An 18,989-nucleotide genomic window follows, 5' to 3' on the forward strand; every position below is an offset into this window, starting at 1 on the left:
TTTATAATATGTAATTATCTACCTTGGTACAGTGGTTCCAACCAGCAGGGATGAGGGAAATGTTTCTCAGAATATCCTATGGTGTACTGATTAACTTGTTCAACTGTGAAGTGAGGGACTGTGGTATAGATCTGTTCTTCTGATTAATACAGAAAATAGGTGTGAAACAGGTCTTCTGCAACCTGAATAAATGCTGTCATCTCTGAATGATTTAGTTAGATGAAAATTACAGTTTCTCTTCTCCTCTGATGATTTAGAAAATTTAGACTAATTTTCACTGGTTTTTTTTCTCACTTATAGCAAAGTGGGTTTGTATTGAACTAAATTAGACCTCAGTTTTTTCCATTTCAAGTGTTTAAAAAACCCCAGTAACCTTGGTTGCGTCTAGGGACTGAACCTGAGAAGATGACCTTGTAATTCATAACCTGATTTGTTAAGATGGAGACTATAAGAGGCTCCTGATCAGTGATGATTGAAAGTGGGTTATACTTCCTACAGAAAGCATTTGTTAAACTAGAAAGTTTAGAAACTTTGTAAGGGCAATCCCTCTGTACTATTCCTTGAATTAAGTGGAAATAACCTAATATAATGAATCGTTATTCTAGTCTGATGGGAAAAAAAAAACCATGGAGCTATATACACAAAAACCCCCTAGGCTCAGCTCTGCATTTCTTTGACACTGGAGAGTTTTCTTTCCAGAAACCTTTCAAAAAGTTGGTGCACTTTATGAAAGCCCTAAATGCTCAGCTTAAAAACATTGGCTATTTAGCTTGCTCTGTAGATTTTATAGTGCAAAATTGCTAACGCCTTTGGCAGTCCACAACAGACAATATGAATAGTGTTAGAAACAGGTCTGCATTCACGTACAATATAGATAAAGTAAGAGCAAACTGGCATTTGCTATATGTAATATTTATTACTGAACACTTTATAGTTTGCCTCTGAGTAGTAAGCACAGCTATTCTTGGTTTGCCTCACTTGTTCACACTCACGGGTATTGCGTGAAAATATAGAGCACATACACTTCAGCACTACTGGAATGGTGCCATTGGATAAGTGGATTGCCTTGGAGTAACACCAGCAACCACAAGTGTCACAGCTCTGACTCAGAGGCACGGGGAGCGGTGACAGTGTGCTCTGCGCTCCCCCCTGGCCAGCGCAGCCCCTCAGGTTTGTTTCTCTTTGGGAATAATTAAGGTCTAGTCACCTGCAGCTCCCCAAGGAAGTGAGTAGGGAAGCTGAAGGCATAAGTCAGGAAGCAGGAGAATCTCATTGCTTGCTATGGTAGTAGGGAGAGGGAAATCAGCTGTTTCTGTGGCATTCAAAAACTGAAATTCTTTTGAGGAATTTACATGGGAAAAAAAATCCATATTTAAAAAAAAAATTAAAAAATTAAAAAAATCAGGGAACTTCCTCCACCTCAAGTACTAACACGTTACAGAGAAAAAAAGAGGTGAATATGCACTGATAATGTTGATGAGAAGAAAGAGGTCCTTTAAGGAAAACTTTTGTCTTTAATCTCTCATGTGCATGTGGGATTTGTGACAGTGGCAGACTGGTAGTCTGAGCAGGACACCTTTGTGAGCACTAGCCTGGTGCTTAGCTGCGATCACCAGTCTGGAAGCCTGAAACAAAGGGATCTCATTTACAGGGGAGTGGGCTAATTTCATCTCCACCCCATGCAAATTTTCTTGTCCCACCAGGAACCAAGTTAGCAGGGCAAGAAGGTGCGGTCTCCCTTCTCAGAGCTGCCTGGGGGGAGACACTCCATCATCGCGTGTTGGTGTCATGGCTTCAGACACCACCGTCAGTGTTAGTTTCATCCGTTGCTGCCCAATTATAAAAAAGGCAAAAAAATGTGCTTGTTGCAAGGTTGTGATGTTTTATGGAAATACAGCCAGTACAAAACAGACCAAACTCAGTTCATATATTAAACTAGAGAGCCATCAGATGATAATTATCTTCACTCATAACCTCATAAACAAGACCCCATTTAATAACTCTGAGTTTAAAACCATTATATCTTACATTACCCATAGCCTTTCCAGCTGTCCTCTCCATGTAGCTGGAAGAACTTGCTGACCAGTGTTCTTTGATATTTTCCCCCTCCGAACCAGTAACATTAGACCATTTCATGCGTGAGATGTGAAGGCCATTGAACACAGCACGTTTTCACAGAGGCTCAGTCCAATGTCACTTAACATGACATAGCAAATTATGGTCTAGAGATGGAAATTAAAACTCAAAAATAGCTTCCTCAGTTCTTATCAGTGGGGGAGGGACTTTCTAGATGCTTAAACCAGTGTAATCACTTGCCATGTTAAAATCTGTCCCTTTATTGAGAAACAAGGCAGATAATATATCAGTTTCATCTGTTAATCAAGAAATTTTTCTATATGAACAGGTAAAACTTAAGGTACACAAGGCCCTACTGTGCCAGACCAAAAGTTTGTCTCGCCCTGAAATACTGCCAAGGGCTATATTTTTCTTGAGCATAGTATTGTGAATGAGCGTCAATGCAGTATCAGCTGTGGGATCTCATGTTCAATGTACAGTCATGGAAGAAATCATAATTAGATTTTTGAATTTACTTACAGGATATTCCTAAAATTTAAACCAAAAAATAGCTAGTCAGAAAAAAAATCACAAAGCTTCTTATTTGACAAATACAAAACAATAATAAAAATAGTAAGTATCTGTAGAGATGAAGGCTTTTTTCATTTCACGAAAGAGATGGGCTATTGATGTATGACTAAAAAGAATGGATGAAATAATTGAATTTTTTAGTTTGGACTAATAATTAGTCCAAAAATTTAGTTTCAGGGGTTTTTTAGGAATGATGCCCAGGCTAATAAGGAAAATCGAAAAGAGCATCTGTAGGACATGCCAGTGAGGACTGGCCTCCTTGTCCTGTTCTGCAGTGACTGGAGCTAAGCTGCTGTGCTTTGTGCTGGAAGAGAAGAGCTGAGGAGTAGCACCTGCACAGCCAGGTTCATCTAAGTGAGGAGCCAGCGCATACTGTTCAGGTATTAGGCCAGTGTCTGCCATTTCCCAGCTGACAAACATTTACCTGAGTCTTAAGCTATTTGCAGGCTTGAGAACTGCAGAGGTATAGAAACCTGAGGGGTCAGGCCTAGGACAAACATAGTAAAAATATTTGTCTAGTGCATTGGTGCCTTGGAAAATCTTATGTGTTACCCCACGCTTCAGATAGTTATTCAAGTTCAGACTACCCCATGTGGCAAGAGTTTGTAGGTTAATCACAAATGAGAGCAGCTCATCAGTAAATGTAAAGATTAGTGCGAAAGGAAAAAGAAATCGGGATTTCTTTGTCACCCGATTTGGAATGAGCCAAAATAGGAACGCAGTCGCTCAGACACTGCCTCCCATCTATGGACTGCTCCAGGAAACGGTACGGCCCTAATGAGAAGCGAACAGAGGACTGCAAATCCCTGCGATGGGCAGAAGGATTTTCCTGCACATGCAACCACTTAGCACTGCAGCTGTGCTGACAACTCGTGCCCCAAATTCAGTAAATGCTGGCCTCCTCCCCTTCCTCACATGTCTGAAAGAGAAATACACCTGCACGAGTGGCTGAGAGCAGCATCCTGTGCTGCTGTGGAAATCGAAGCAGAATCCTGACCCCCTGAGCGGTGCTAAAGCAATTCCCCTGTGCTAGAGGAGCAAGGGCTGCCTAATCTTGGAAAGGGACTTACTGTTTCTGCTCCTGTGCCTCTCCAGATGTGCTTCTGTCAGGGGCTGTTTACGTACCGGCTCTGTGTGTGGTGCACTGCGATGGCACTTAGGAGCTTTCCCTGTCGATGCCGGCTGAGCTGCCGGCGTGCTGCAGGTGTGTCGCACATGAGCAGATGGGGAACGGTGAGAGCAAGGAGGGTTGATTCTCGCTCTGCATCTCATTTTGCTCACAGCGGGGTTCACACTGTTTCTCTGTTACACCCAGTCAGATGCGTGGAATTCTCATTTCTAGTTCTACCAGTATCGGTCCTGGGGAGTAGCATCTGCGCTGGCAATAAAGAAACATGAAAAAGGAGCCGTTGAGGTTGCTTAGCAGAAAGGAACAGAATTAATCTTCTAAAAGGAAAAGACTTGATCTTCCTCTACCATACATTTCAGCTCTAGCCCCTATATAAATTTCAAACTGATTTCTTATAAGCCACATATGTACTGAGGTTGTTGCTGACTTGTTTACCGGATTATTTGAGGTGTTAATGTCATGCTGCATAAATAGGTCAGTCAGCACATTTGTATTTAGCAGCTCATACATCTGCACATGGTTTTGTAATTTTCCCCCTAAATTCTCTAAAAGTACAGTTGGAAGGACAACTCTATGTTAAACAGTTAATACACTAAGGTACGGACTGAACACTGAGGCCAATTGATTTCTTTTTTTTAGATGTACTTGTTCACTCCAACTGCTGTGCTGCCTCCTCATACTCTGACTCCCTTGTCAGGGTATGTGCGCAGAGTTTCATTTTGGCTTGTGTATTATTAGTAAAATTGTTAAAGAGTTTCAATTCATACATCCAGAGTGCACCAATACGGCCAAAAATCCTAATCCAGTTTAGAATTTGGCCATATACTTCTAAATGTTGATGGCAAGAATATATTGAAAATATTAAGGATCTCCTTTTCATTCTTCAGACAAACATCTACTACTGCTTCTGACTTTTTTCCCAATTGTTCTTTAATCTCATTAGCACAGGAAACATTTTCCTATGTGTGATGGCTCATATGCTACACCTCTCAAAACTGGCCTGTTAGAGGTAGTTTCCCAAATCAAAATTTGGCTTATGGAAATGCTATTAATATTGTATCTGAAAGAAATAGCTAGGCTCAGCTCTTAAATTATGACCTACAAGGCACGATCCTTACGTCAGTCTGTAAATTCAGTAAATCTGGAAATTTCCCAGAAGTGATAATTACAAAACCCTACCATACAGAGCTAAAGTAAAAGTATACTCCGGAACAGAGTTTGAAAGAAATATTCTGTAAACTGGAAAATAACAGTCCCTGCAGATCTGAATAAGAAGGTGGGATAATTCTGTATTTGGGGCTGCTATGGATTCTGTGTATGAAAATCTTATTTTCCCAGTCAGAGAACTAAGTATGATTCAGAATAAACATGGAAGAATATCTCTTAAGGAGGCTGTATCTTCTAAGCTGTCACTTTTCCAACTATAAGATAAATTAGAACTACTGATACCTGGAAAAAGAGCATATATTATTGTTGTTGTTCAGATGGAGACTTCATATCTATAAGAAGTGTAATATTCTCTGAGGCAGGGAGGGGAGGTGGAGGAGAGGACCATCCAGAGAAATCCTGATCACTGTAGGGCTGAGGAGAAAAAGTATCCAAAGACCAGCAATATCCAGGGAGCAAGTGATGTAGAATACAGAAAAAATTTGTCATGACAGCTCACTGTGTCTATAGGGGAAAATTCAAATAATATGTAGAATAAGATTATACAAGTCAGATCAACTAACTAACAACTAGTTTTTGGCCTGCTTTTAGGTCAAAACTTCCTGGTTTATGTGATATCACAATTCATTCCTGAGATGCTAGAATTTGGTTATGGTTCATCTAAAAATTCCAGGGAGTTTACAACTCTAAATAATCAATTGTTGCAGATAAGAATAAAAAATTATTTCACAGATTTTATCCCACAACAAGAGCTTGCGCAGCTTTCCAGTGCGGTATGGAACAAATTGTTTTAATAATTAATAGAGAACTCCTGGTTTAATTGTTTTAATTAACTGGTTTATGCAGTTCAGTACTAAAGGGAACTCATACTATTTACAGAAAGTAGCTAGGCCTGTAGACCTGTAAAATTAAGCACAAATGACTTAATGAAAGGCAAAGATAAGCATATGCTCAGTATTTTCCAAGATTATGTCGAAGGCTGACAATCATGAATTGCCTAACAAAACACTTAATTTTGGACATGCTGTTTTAAATTGTACTCCAGTGCCACACAGCTGTTGAGACTTCTTTGACTATTTAAAAAGAAAAGATGTCTTACTATAACAGCTTACCTGTTACATTAGAGGAAAACATAATTTAAGGCTTAACGAGTGCCAAGAAGCTGTGAATTTAATGTAGGTAGAAAGTGACAGAGTTAAAGCTAGACACAGGGAAGAGAGCCTGCCGGGAAGGACACTTTCTGTCTTTCGAAGCAGCAAGTATTAATACTGTCAGGTGATATGGTGAACCTGATGGATGAGCAGCCTAACCCAACATTGCAGATCATGAGTTCCCTTCAAAATTATATTGTAGGGGAAATATTCATCCTAATTTGTTCAACTTGTATTTCAGAGCACAAAGAATAAAATAGTTATTCTTCCTTTTGTGAAGACCCATTCTGATATATTGCATTTGAGAAAATGCTCGAAACCAACTTGCAGATCCCTGTGAGCATAAATTTAATTGATAATGACAATAGATATTAAATTGTGTAATTCCACTGAGTTATATTACAGCAGATGACTTAACAACTCATTGATATGGCAGAACAAATTCATTTACCATTTACTGCAGAAAATGTAGCATCTCTCCATAGTTACAGTATTTCTTACTGTACTCTCCTTGAAATCAGTTTGATTTTTCTGAGTTGTGCACTTAAAATGAACAATACAATAAATGCAAGTATTAAATATCTAACTGAAGAGTTAGAGCCACTTTCTATTTAATGTTTTATGAGCTATTTGTGTTACATTATCAGGGTATGCCTGTGGTATTTTGAGGAGTGATGTAAGCTTGCTGTGCCAGCTCTGCCTCTGTTGGATCAGAGCCACAGTAGGATGGCCCTAGGAGAGCTAACTCCTTTTATGTGGCCTTAGGAGAGCTAATTCCTGTTATGTGGTTTCATGGCTTTTGTCTGGCTCGGATAAAGCTCAAATCTGCCTGAAAGATACCATGGTGACATACCCTACACCATCCTCTTCACGCTGTAGACCTAACTCTTGTGGGACAGTCATTATACCTTATTAAAAGAACTTGCTAAAAAACTGAAACCGCATCCTTGCAACAGGAGGAACGATGAGGAAAATAACAATGTGGAAATCCAAACACCTTCAAAGCAGAGTTATGCAGTCACATGTAATATACCTGACCAATGTTCCTTATAGATAGTAAATATGGTCTCAGCAAACCGATAGCTGCATTCCTGAAAAAGCTGCTTTCCTGCCTATATGCAATCTGCCTCTTACTTTCTTACCTTAGCTTTAAAGTAGCTTTTTGTCTTCTGTGACAGAGCTGCTGCAGTTTGCACATTCATCTTTGTAGCACGAGACACTCCCGCTTGTAGTAGCCTTCTTCAGGTTCTGGGTATGACCGACAGCAAAAACCTCAGCATTAGTTTCTCATCAGCCAAAACCAATCTCATTCAAAAATGGCCTTTAAATTTGCTGGCTTATTCTGTGAAACAATCTGGCTGGCTGGCAGTGCAGGTGTATAAGCGTAAGGGCTTCCTGTGGTTTAAGATTTGACAGACTCCAGTTGGTGCCCCTAGTTATTTGACAGTGATGTGGCAACACTTAAGTGGTTGCTGATGAACAGGTTTGCAGTGATCATGCCTCTGTTTTCTGTTTTTGTTTTTTGTTTTTATCTTTTCCTCAGGGGAAATCGCTCACATCAAAGAGGTTAACCAGTCTAGTGCAGTCCTACTAAAAGGATCACCTTGTAGCATGGAAGCAGACTCAAATCATTATACATACTTTGTAGCTCACTGATTGCCTGACTCAGAGGACAGTAGAACAAGATGTTGCATGAGCAAGGACCTGACTTGTTTTCTTTTGTGTATACTAAGGCATTACAGACTCCGAGGGACTCTCTAGCCTTTCGATGCCTCCATTTCGAAAACTGTCTGCTCACTTCCTCCTTCATATCAAGCTGGATCTGTGTCTTTTTATTTTCTGCAAGCTCAAGTACAGTGAAAAAAAAGCTTCTGCTAGGCACAGTTTATTAAAAAAATACGTCAATCAAAAACTGGAAGAAATGTAAAAAATGCATATATTAATAAATATACATATGGCATCACATTTATTGCACAATAAATTAGCACAGAAGGTTTCATTTCACTGATGTATTCACATTGAGAAAGAAAGCCTGTGTCTTTGTCTGTTGTCTGTATATTCTCTGTTAATGTTTCTTGCATTTATTTTTATACCATATTTAAAAGAGAACACCTTTTACTCCAGATGTATTAAAGTTGATCCTTTCTCTGTAAATTTGTGTATGTTTATATTGTTGTTTTATCTTTCATTAAAAGATGCAGAATCTCTTTCCTTTGGGAAGTTTGAGATTTTAATATTGAATCTGAAGATTAGTCAAGAGCAAAATCATCCCCAAAAGTTACACACCTTGTGCTTTCTAAAAAGTGACATGAAATGGCATTTTCTTTCTCTCAGTGACACCTAATCAAACACACTTTATTGACAATCATTTACTTTTTATTTTCTTTTTATCAAGCTAGCAGCAGAGAGACCTTTCCAGCTTGCTCATCATCACATAACCAAACCCTTCTTTAAGCTAGACCCGTTCTGTAATAGTGCAGCCTGCACAGCGATTCAGTCGCTACCCAAGACCGCATCGCCTGAACTGCATTTCCTTAGGAACAGACATGAACAAAGCTGGCTGAGAACACAAGTGTATGCTTGCTAAATAGGAAGGACTGTTTCTTTCTCCTTGCTGCCACTTGTGATACAGTGCAAGATTTTAAGCTGAAAAGGTAGTGGTCTGGGCATTCTAAGTACACTGTCTGTAGAGCAAACCTTGGGTAGTAATGCAGGAGGCTGTTGTTTTAATTCAAGGGCTCTATTCAGGTGTGGTGTTGTATGTCTGCTGCTGAGGTTACTCACACAGACACCTATTGACAGGTTCATGAGAGCATGTAGACGTTGCCCATGAGACAGCAGATATGGAGCTTCTGAAGCTAAACAGAGCTGGAACCTGAAATCTCTGCTGGGCCTAAGAAAGCACTTTTGACTGACAGAGATGACATAAGGATAGTAGGCAGAATCTCTGAGTACAAAAGTGATGATGGGAACTAAGTCAAACAACAAAATGCTGATACCTCCAAGGCATCGTAGGGTGCATAGGACAAACAAGGCTTTTTAGCAATGCACAGGATAGACTCAGGACAGCCAACTCTAGTACCATCTGTCATACTGACTTTGGTTTGATATTGAGAAACAGGGATCTTGTTTCAAAGGGACTACCAAACCTAAAAATGCACACCCTCCCCCCCCACACACACAAAGTGTGACAGTTATAGACACAATCAGACAATAAATTTGAATACGTTAATGCGAGAGTCATCTCATTTAACATCGGCTACCTACCTGAGTTGTTGCCGCTAGGGACAGGGCTGCTGCACAGAGCAGCTGTGGGCAGAGGGTTGCTGAGCTGCCTTCTGCAGGGAGCGCTCGCTTCTCCACTGGCTCTGTCAGTAGCCTGGTGCAGCCGTAGCCCTGACTGCAGCATCTCTAAAGAGGCAGTCTGAATGAACCCAGGACAAAACACATTGTAAATCACCATGAATGGCTCTTCCCCAGGTTTTACTCAGTTGGGGTTTCTGGAGGTTTGGGATTTCTGTTTGGTTTTTGTTTTCACATGCCACGGTGTTTCTGGTTTCTAGCTAGGATGATAATCACTGCTTTAAGTGTCTCAGTTTTTGTTAGCACAATTCTACTAAGCTTTTATCAGAAAACACTGGAAATGCCCTATGAGAGCTTGATTTTATCAAGAGCTCCATCTAGGTCAACTCAAAATATTCACAGTCTAGGGAGGCCAGATGAATTTTAATAAATAGCCACATTGAACCCCAGATCTTAAACTCTGAGATTTAATTTTCCTTTACCACAGAAATGCGAGCTCTGAGGCATGAACTTGGGGCCAGGCAGTCCACAGAAATTTGAGCTCTGTTTCACTTCTCAGTGCCAAATAGAGATATTTATTTCCAAACTCCTGCTGCCACCAATTGCATCAGCTGGTATATTGCCTGCTTTGCCTTAGGAGTTAACTAATTAGATACCAGTGTCTGCTTTGAAGACTCACTCCCTTCAAATAACTAATGTTTCAAATGCATGCATTAGGTATTTCGTGCAACTTTACCCTACGAAATTTTTTTTTTTTCCCCAAATCACTTTGCAACACCAACTGGCTGATAAAAAGATGTGGAGCATTTGTATTCCTGAACCTGTTTTGTACTTATTCTAGTTCTTTCCTTTCAATAAATATGAAGTCTCTATTGAATGGCTGTCTTTCCCTGTATTTGCACAGGATTTAACACAATGTCTGTAAAGTAAAAATACGCATTACTAATAAGGATTTCAAAGTAGTCAGGGAGCTGTATTAAGGTTTCATTTGAGCTTAGTTTCAAGTGATGCAACTCCACTGTTACACATGAGTGAATTCGGCCCAAACAAAATCTATCCGACAACCAGTTGATTTTTAAAGGGTTTGGTTTTGATACTTTTGATACTTCACCTGATCACTGTCATCTGCCAGTGATACAATACTGGGACTGGAAACTCCAAGTAGGCACAAACTTCCTTTTACTTCCCCACAGAGAAAAGCTAGATGTTTGTTTCCAAATTTATATGAAGATCCACTTCCAAGAATTAAGATTAACTCAGATTAAGGCATGTTTGTACAACCACCAAACAGCTGAAGTATGACTTTGGTTACACAATGGTATACCCGTTAGGAATTTCAGTGAGGCCACAAGTCTGCTGAGGAAAAAAGGACTGAGAAACCCAATCTAAAGGGACCATGTTTCTTGTCTCCTGGGGAAGAGCCATAAATCAGTGCCTCCTGGCTCTGCCCAGGAAGCTGAAAACACCCTCTGTTGGGGGATATTAATTGTAATATTCCTTATAATAACCACTTGGAGCTGGGAACTTCCATTTGAGAGTTGGGGTTCATCAGACAGTCTCTTTCCTCATGCATCCTTGTGCATAAACCAGCTCTTAAGCCTACAGGGGAAAGAAGTGTTTGCTGGTGCTGCTGCACCCTTGAGACAGTTTTGTGCTCCTAGACCAGCCTGGGAAGGAAAATGGCCAGTGGGAGAGACGGGAGCTTCCCTGGCACCTACCTGACGACAGCAAAATACTCACCCATTCTTCTGTAAGGTGCAATTAAAAACTGTCCTTCAACCCTACAAAACCAAAGAGAGAGGAAAAAGGCCTTAAACAGTGATGAGAGAAATTGCAAAATGCTGAGCTGAAACAGTAGTGGAGACTGGCCAAAAATTAATGAGCTGAAGGTGAATACAGAAGTAAGAAATGGGAATTAATTGTGGTGATCAGAACAGAACCAACAAGGGAGGAGAACTGGGGCACTGAGTAACTAAGAGCAAAAGAGGCTGAATGCAGCTGGTGGATTGCCAGCCTGGTGGCCACAGCTGTGCAGAGTTGGAATCAAAACCCAAAAAATCAGAGAAGATCAACTGTGGCTGGCCCTTTAAAACCCAACAATGACATTTTTTCAGCTAGAAAGCAATACCGAATATCTAGAATTGCTTTTTTCAATTGCACCCCTAATATTGTTTGAAATCATGAGACATAAACGCCAAATAGTCCCCCAAGAAATAACAAATAGGAGGGCAAAAACCAGTTCCAGAAAATGAGACGTATCGGAATGCATTTAGGATGTTTATTTATTAAAAAGAAAATAAAGCCAAAGCAGACAACTAAAGTGAGGGAAGACTGTTTTCTTTAAGTAACTGGAATGAGGAGTTGGGAATGACCAGTGATTTATTTGTGGCTCTTCCAATTATTTGTCTTTATGCCAAGTGATTAACAGCTGTTTGAATTTAGATTTTAAAATTACCATATATTTAATGTCCCTTCTAGCTATAGATGTTATGCGTAGACCTAACACTGGTCTTGTTAACTTAGGTACATAAAACACAGGAATTTTGCTAAAAGAAAGCTAATAGCTATAGGGACCTGTATAACATAAGGTTTTAATCCCAAGAAGTTCAAGGGAAATTATCAACAATTTCTTTGAATGTATTCTGTGTCCACAATTCATTTAAGCAAGTTACTAAGTGGTTGTGAATCGTATCAGTCTGCCTTTTGATCTGACTGTGCTGAACAGATTAATGCTTTTGTCTCCTGTCAGTTGAAGAAAGGCTGAAGTCCCAATATCAAAAAGGCAGAGGGGAAGAGAGGACGATCTCTCTGAGGCCGGGCTCCCCCTCCTCGTGCTGTTCCGGACTGTGGAGTCCTCAAGTGACATATGTACAAATAAATGGGTTTTGTTTGTACAGACATCAGCTTGAGGGCTGTGGAGTCTCTCCAGTCAATCATTATCTCTGCCACTACAAAGTTTTTTTCTTAATATCTAAACAGAATCTTCTTTGCTTCAATCTATCCCTTTATTTTTGACCAGCCTGCTACAATCACTGTAATAAAATGTTCCCTACCTTTTTGCTCAAATACATAAATGGCCTTTGCAAGGTTACATCCTCCTTTGGTTTTCTTCCCGGTGTTTTCTGAAGTGTTGAGTGACTTCATTGCTCTCCTCCAGGCTGGGGGGTGTTACAGGTTTCTTGGAGGACAGTGCCCAGAGCAGGCTGCAGGGCTCCCACCCAGGTTTTACAGGAGAAGGGCAGAGAATTACTGTTGTACTTCTGTCTGTACACACAACTATGGGGCTTGCCCTTTTTGCAGTAGAAGGCCACTACTGAATTGTGCCAGCTTATGTGGCACGGTGATGCCCAGATCCTTTGCAGTAAAACGCAGATGGTTGTTCCGCTTTGTGTGTAGCTGACTCTTCTTGGGTCAGTGAGGCGTCTTCAGTTGTCCATTGAGTAGCATCCTCATTTTTCAGACCATCTTTCTCTTTTCCCAAGGTCACTTTTCTATTTTGATTCTAACCTGTGAAATACTTGTAGTCCTTTTACCTGCAGGTATCTTTATGTGTGGGTGAGAGTGAGGAATCTGCTGGCCTGATTCTTTAACACAAATGCATGAATGAGAGTGAGTACCATCATCACTATTTGCCATAAGGGATCTGTATGTGTAAATTGTTAAGAGAAATTGCCGTGACAATGAACCCTGAGAACCTGCTCAAATGCTAGACGATAGTCCTTATTTACAAGTGTGGACATGGACAGTAAATATCAAACAATATTAAGACACGATTGTAAATGTTACCTTGTTAGTGGCATTTGCACAATTTTTATTGTACTTTTTCTTTGCTCCCAAAATATATTCTGCTGCATTCACCTTCATTGGCTCTTTTTTTGATTTGACTACATTTTGAAATCTCTAATTAGATGCATCACAGATGTCAGCTTTCAAAAGAGATACTATTTACCACCCTTTCTCTTAGCCTTGCGGCTGCTTCTTCTGCATGTGTATCACATAAATGACGCATTTCATTATTCATATAACTTTTCTATCCACCTCTTTATTCCTTTCCCCCTTTCCTTTTTAAAAGATGTGTGGCAATGGCATATTTAATGAACTTACTTTTCTACCTTTTTGCTGAGAGGAATGTATAACCTGAAATCTTATGACCTTTTTTGAGTTCATCTCTTCTGATGCACTGTTCTTTATACGAGTCGTCTTTTCTTTTAGACTCTCTTTCTTCTCTCCCCCTCCCCCTCACTAACGTCTGTTTTAGGATTCTCCATCTTTTATGGTTCTTTTCCTTTGTTCCTCTGATCCTCGCTTCATTGATCCCTCCCGCATGTTCCTGCGGTGCCCACTAATGCTCTTTACACTTACCTCCTCTGTTTTATCTTTCTTGGAATTGAAATAAATTACAAGAAAAAAAAGAGAAAGCATTAAAGGAAAGGTAGGCCAGCGCTAGGGCCGGGGCTGATGCAGATGCAGAACGTGCCTCTGACTGTGGCCTGATCTCAGGGGACCGTCCTGCCCCCGGGTGCCTGCCTTTCCCCTTCCCCACCCTGCTCCCACCAGCTCTCCACTCCTCCTCCAGCCACTGCTGCCCCACACTCCCCTCTCTTTGAGATGTTGGTGAGGATTCAGACATAACAACACAAAGGCATTTTTAAACACCTAAGGTACTTCCCTGAGCTCCTCTGTGCATCATCCCCTCTCTTCATAAAATCTTTACTTTGACTGGCAGTGGGGTTAAGGTATCCATTCAAGCGCTAGTCTGGCATGCTGTGGTATGGCAACAGGTCACAGGGTGGCTGTTAGTCATGTTACCACCTTTGTTTAAACTGTTCTCCAAGTCTCTCCATAAATCCAGGCTCCTGCACCTCACCGGGACCCCCCTGCGCTGTCTGGATGTCTGCGCAGGAGCATGAACCTGCCAAAACAGAAATGGAGACCTGGAGCATCTGACCTTTCCTTTCCTCCCTCCCAAATAAACTTAGCCCCAGTGCCCAAGCTAATGTTGGTAAATAGCATATAAATGCCGTATGTGACCAGGCCAGGCTTACAGGGGCCAGGCAAGACCACTGGTGGAGATGGCGAAAGGCGGCTGAGGAGCCACCAGCAGAGCTCCAGGTTGATGGGGAAGGGGCCTGGGGTGATGTTCTGGGCAGGAGCGTGCCTGTGCAGAGGTGCCATTACATGGCGGGGACATCCCTCCTCGCCTGGTGGGGAGGTGTCGCTGGGGACCTCAGGAGGCAGGAGGGAGGTGAGTTATTCATTAGCTTAGGTGCATTGAACAGAGACGGGCAAAAGGAAGCCCGGGTGTGTGACTCCTCTGGTGCCTGGGGCTGGGGGAAGGAAGGGGGCAGGTACTCGTGTCATTCGCTCCGGGCATTGCAATTCAAAGTAAATTGGGAGCTTGAGTTTCTTTCATTGTAACAGTGAGGTGAGGGGGTCCACAGAGCGACGCAGAGCGTCTTGGTCTCTTATCAAAGAAAGTGTCTGTGGGAGGCAGGAAGGAAGATTAAAGCCCAAAACTAGGAAATATTTCTAAAAGTCCTGGCCCATGCTGGTCTGAGAAGTAGCTCCAGTGAAGCCAGTGAACGGGCCTATGGAAGCTCCTGTTGTACCTAAATAACAGATAAAGTTTTTTTTGTGGAGGTGGCATAAATGTGGAATTTCATCAATGGATAGACTTTATTTTAAATGTTCTGGTGTTTTAAAAGGAGACACCAGCAGCAAAGTAAACTGCTGAAGATACAGTGCAGACAATTAGATAGATAATGCTCAATTAAAGAAGGAATTGATTTCCAGGAAGTCGGTTTTAGGGAACAATTAAGTTTGTAATTCCTAAGTCAGTTTGGGTTGCTCCATTTCTCCTTCCTCCACCCCACCTGAAGTACTTCAGCAACCTTGCTGGGTCCCTGACTAGCAAGACCTTGCCTAATCTCTCTTCTCTTGCTTTCATTCTCAGTCGTTTTCCTCATCCTTTTCTGTCACTGTTGGAAATGCCAGGCATGAGGGAGTAACTGCAGCTGCTCTCCCACCAGTGCGTTTATGTGCAGGGGGGGATTTTCACTTCTATCTTTATTTTGTTCCTGTAATGAGAACACTTGAAATGTCAGACTTTCATCTTGTTCCAAAGGGCTTCTTCCTAGTGCAATTCCTGTCATACAGACCCATATCATCTACTTTTTCTGTATCCTTGTGTATTATTGACGTTCAGACATTTTATTGGGGAAAAAAATACTAAAACCAAAACCAAAAGAAACTCATGGAAGATCTGAATTTTAGATATTTCTTCTGCTGTTGGTCAGAGCTGAGTGGAACAACAGACAAATAAATTGGCCTCTACTCTCTGCTTGAACCCCATTGCCGTGTTAAAACCGCACTTCAGGATTCCCATCTGCAAGGAGTGCTGAGCATCTGCTGACCTTTCAGTGCCTCTGCTGGCATCTCCCACTGTTTCTTCCTGCTCCAAACTCCCAGTGTACTTCCACTGAAATCAGAAATGTGAAACCTGTAAGACTGACTTTAAAGCATAGTTACCCTTTGCTCAGCGGGTACGATTGTGCTTGCTAGCTGGATATCAGTTGTGGTATCTTTTTGGTACAGTAGGGCAGGGTTGGGGTTTTTTCTGAAAGATGGTTTGGACTCCTCCTGCCACTCCTCCTGCCCCAGACCACACCATGTGCTGGGAATGCACCTTTGCCTCTAGAAAGATTTTGAAGGCAACCTCTTTCCACCAACAGCATGGACTAGGGAGAGTGGCTTTCATCACTTTGTGTCTTCTAATGAGAAAGAAAAAAACAAGGGTTTGGAGGCCAGAAGACCTTGAGGAATAATAAGAGAGAGACAGAGAGGAAAGAGTGATAAAAATATAAAAGAGCATAAAAATAACAGCTGGGATGATAGTGACATCAAGGCCCACCACCCACCTCTCATTATGGCTATCACTTAGCTTCTGTATTCTGAGAGCACTCACGGACGGCTGCCAGTCTGCTACTCTGTGTGTTTAATGCTGTGACCAGCGAAGCATCAGGAGTAAGCAGAAGACAAGCGAGAGACCACAGGACACACGTATGTTTGGTGGCACTGCCTGACCTGGGGGTCAGCACTGGGAAATAAAAGGCTGAGCATTGGGAAGACAGGAGGACATTGATCTATGTACCCTGCAAACCACGTAGAGCCCGCTGCTTTTATTTTTCATTTAAATAAAGATTTTGAATATGCTGCCCCAACTGCATTGTGTGAAAAAAAGAAGAAAGAGGAGAAAGAAGAAAAAGCCTTTCCATGCCCAACGTGGTGAAGAAGTCTAATGTTGCCTGTAGAAGTTGCATCCTTTTCCAGTTCCTGAAAGCTCCTGCACCAGGATGGAGCTCATTACTCCTCATTATTGAGGCCTTGCAGTCTTGTGCATACAGCAGCAGCAGCGGCTGCCGCCTTCTTCTCGCTCTGCCAGAGAAAAGCTGTCTGCAGCAGTCAGCATGAGTCCTTCACGTAATGCAGAAATGGCTTCTTTTAACAGCTCTCTCTCCTGAATACTCTTACTTTCTGTTTTATTGGTACTGACATGGTAGCACCAGCATGGCCATTGTATCTGCGCTGATCTGGTACAATACTGCCAAAATTTTAATTCTGCTAAGGAAAAATGTGTAGTCTGAATAGTATGACTTACTTTGACTTGTGTAATGTTGAATATGAAAAATATTAATTATAGAAATTTATCGGATGGGACGTTTTTGGTATTCATTATAGCCCATTATTTGGGAAATCTAAATAGAGCATAAAATCAGAAACAAAGGAAGGAATTCAAAACAATTTTCTTTATCATAGTAAAGCAAACTAGTTTGATGTTATCAAAAGTTTGCTTTTTTTTCCTCCCCCCCCCCCAATAGTTCTGAAGTGATCATATGCCTCTCCTTTCTATTTGATTTTTTTTTTTCTCCTGGCTGAGTCTTGCTGATTTATGCGCTGAGAACCGGTATTCATAGGAAACAAATGAAACCGATCGTATTTTCCTCCTTCAAACCCTCAGCTACAGTGATGTTAAAAGTCGCTGGGCAGCAACTGCAAGTCGTGCTTCCCACATTAGCAACCCAAAAACGTGCCAGATGTGTGTGGTACAGACGCCCCTTAAAGCCCGCTCCCCAAGCCGCCGGGAGCGGGGAGCGCTACCCTTGCTGGAGGGAGGCGGGCGGGGAGGAAGGAGGGGACCGGGCCGGGGCCGGGGCCGGGGCCGGGGCGGCTCCCGGAGCGTGGCGCGGCGGTCCCGCGGCGCGGGCGGCGTGGCAGGAGTGACACCTCGTGGGTGCGCGCAGGAACCGCGCCCGGCCGGGCGCCCACGCTGCCCACCCGGGGCAAAGATGTCGTTTCCGCCAGGGGAGAGCAGGAACCCACGCGTCCCGAGTGGGCAGCCAGGTGCGCGCCCCGTGGCGGGGGGCGGGCGGGACGGGATGCCCGGGCTGCAGCCGCTGGGCTGCGAGGGCCGCGGCTGCCCGCCTTGCGCTGCCCGAGCCGAAGGCCGGATCCTGCCCCTTCTCGCCCAAAGGCTCCCTGTCCTTCCCCTCTCCCCTTGCAGCTCTTTTTCCTGGTGAAGGAGTGGGTTCCCAAAGAGAAAATGCCGGCTGAGGCAAACAGGTGCGCGGGAGCTGGAAATGAAGGGCACGTGGCGAGTAGGGGATGATCTCTGTGCTGAGGTTGATATTGAACTGCATTGGCTCGTTAAAAGTTGATGAGACCAACGTGTATTTTGCTGATCACATGGTCAGCAGCTAAAACAGAGGCACGGCACAACTGACAGTAGTCGTTATTAAAAAAAAAAACAAACCAACACCTTTCTTCCTATCCCAATAAAAAGGAGATGGAATATTTTTGCTAGGTTACACCAGAGGAGAGCGTCTCTGTTAAGACAGTTCCCAGGAACTGATGTCGCTGCACTACAAGGAATTCCTTCTAGGTCATTGGGATTGTATCAAGATACATTTGGGTTGTCTTGAATTGACTTCAGTAGCTAGGGGCACTGATTTAAATAATGAAAAATCAGAGTGCTGTGCCACTGAATGTAAAAGTAGCCCCAAATGAAGAAGAAACAACGGCAGCCACGGGGCAAAGCCAGTACATCAAGGTCTGATTTGACTCTGGAGACATGCAGAGGCTGAGGACTGATGGAAGAAGTAGTTACACAGATTTGACTGCGAGCGCCCAGGGAAGCCTGGGCATGTCCCTGGGAGGAAACCCCAGCGGAGAGCCCCCTTCGGGCAGGCTGCCCATGGGGAAGGTGGGCTTTGAAGTTGTGCACGGGAGCACTGCTCCCGGTTGTTCCCCTGATTGCATCTATGGCAATGGGATTTCAGTCCAATGATCTGTAAGCAAACAGGCTGGCCAGAAGGAAACCCGCTCGTGTCTAGTTCTGGTTTTAGGGGGAACCTCTTGGCAAAGCCTAAAATACCGCTGGTTAACCACTGCCAAACTGCAACGGTAGAGTCTTTATGGCTCTCCACACTTCACTTGCTATCTGTATCTTGGTGAGAACGAGAAACCAAATCTAAAAACTGCTTGAATGTCATGGGCTTCCACCTGCATAGTTAAATTACATTTTGTGGGTGCTGCAA

Source organism: Gymnogyps californianus, chromosome 3 (genome assembly GCF_018139145.2).
Source record: "Gymnogyps californianus isolate 813 chromosome 3, ASM1813914v2, whole genome shotgun sequence".
NCBI classification, from domain to species: domain Eukaryota; kingdom Metazoa; phylum Chordata; class Aves; order Accipitriformes; family Cathartidae; genus Gymnogyps; species Gymnogyps californianus.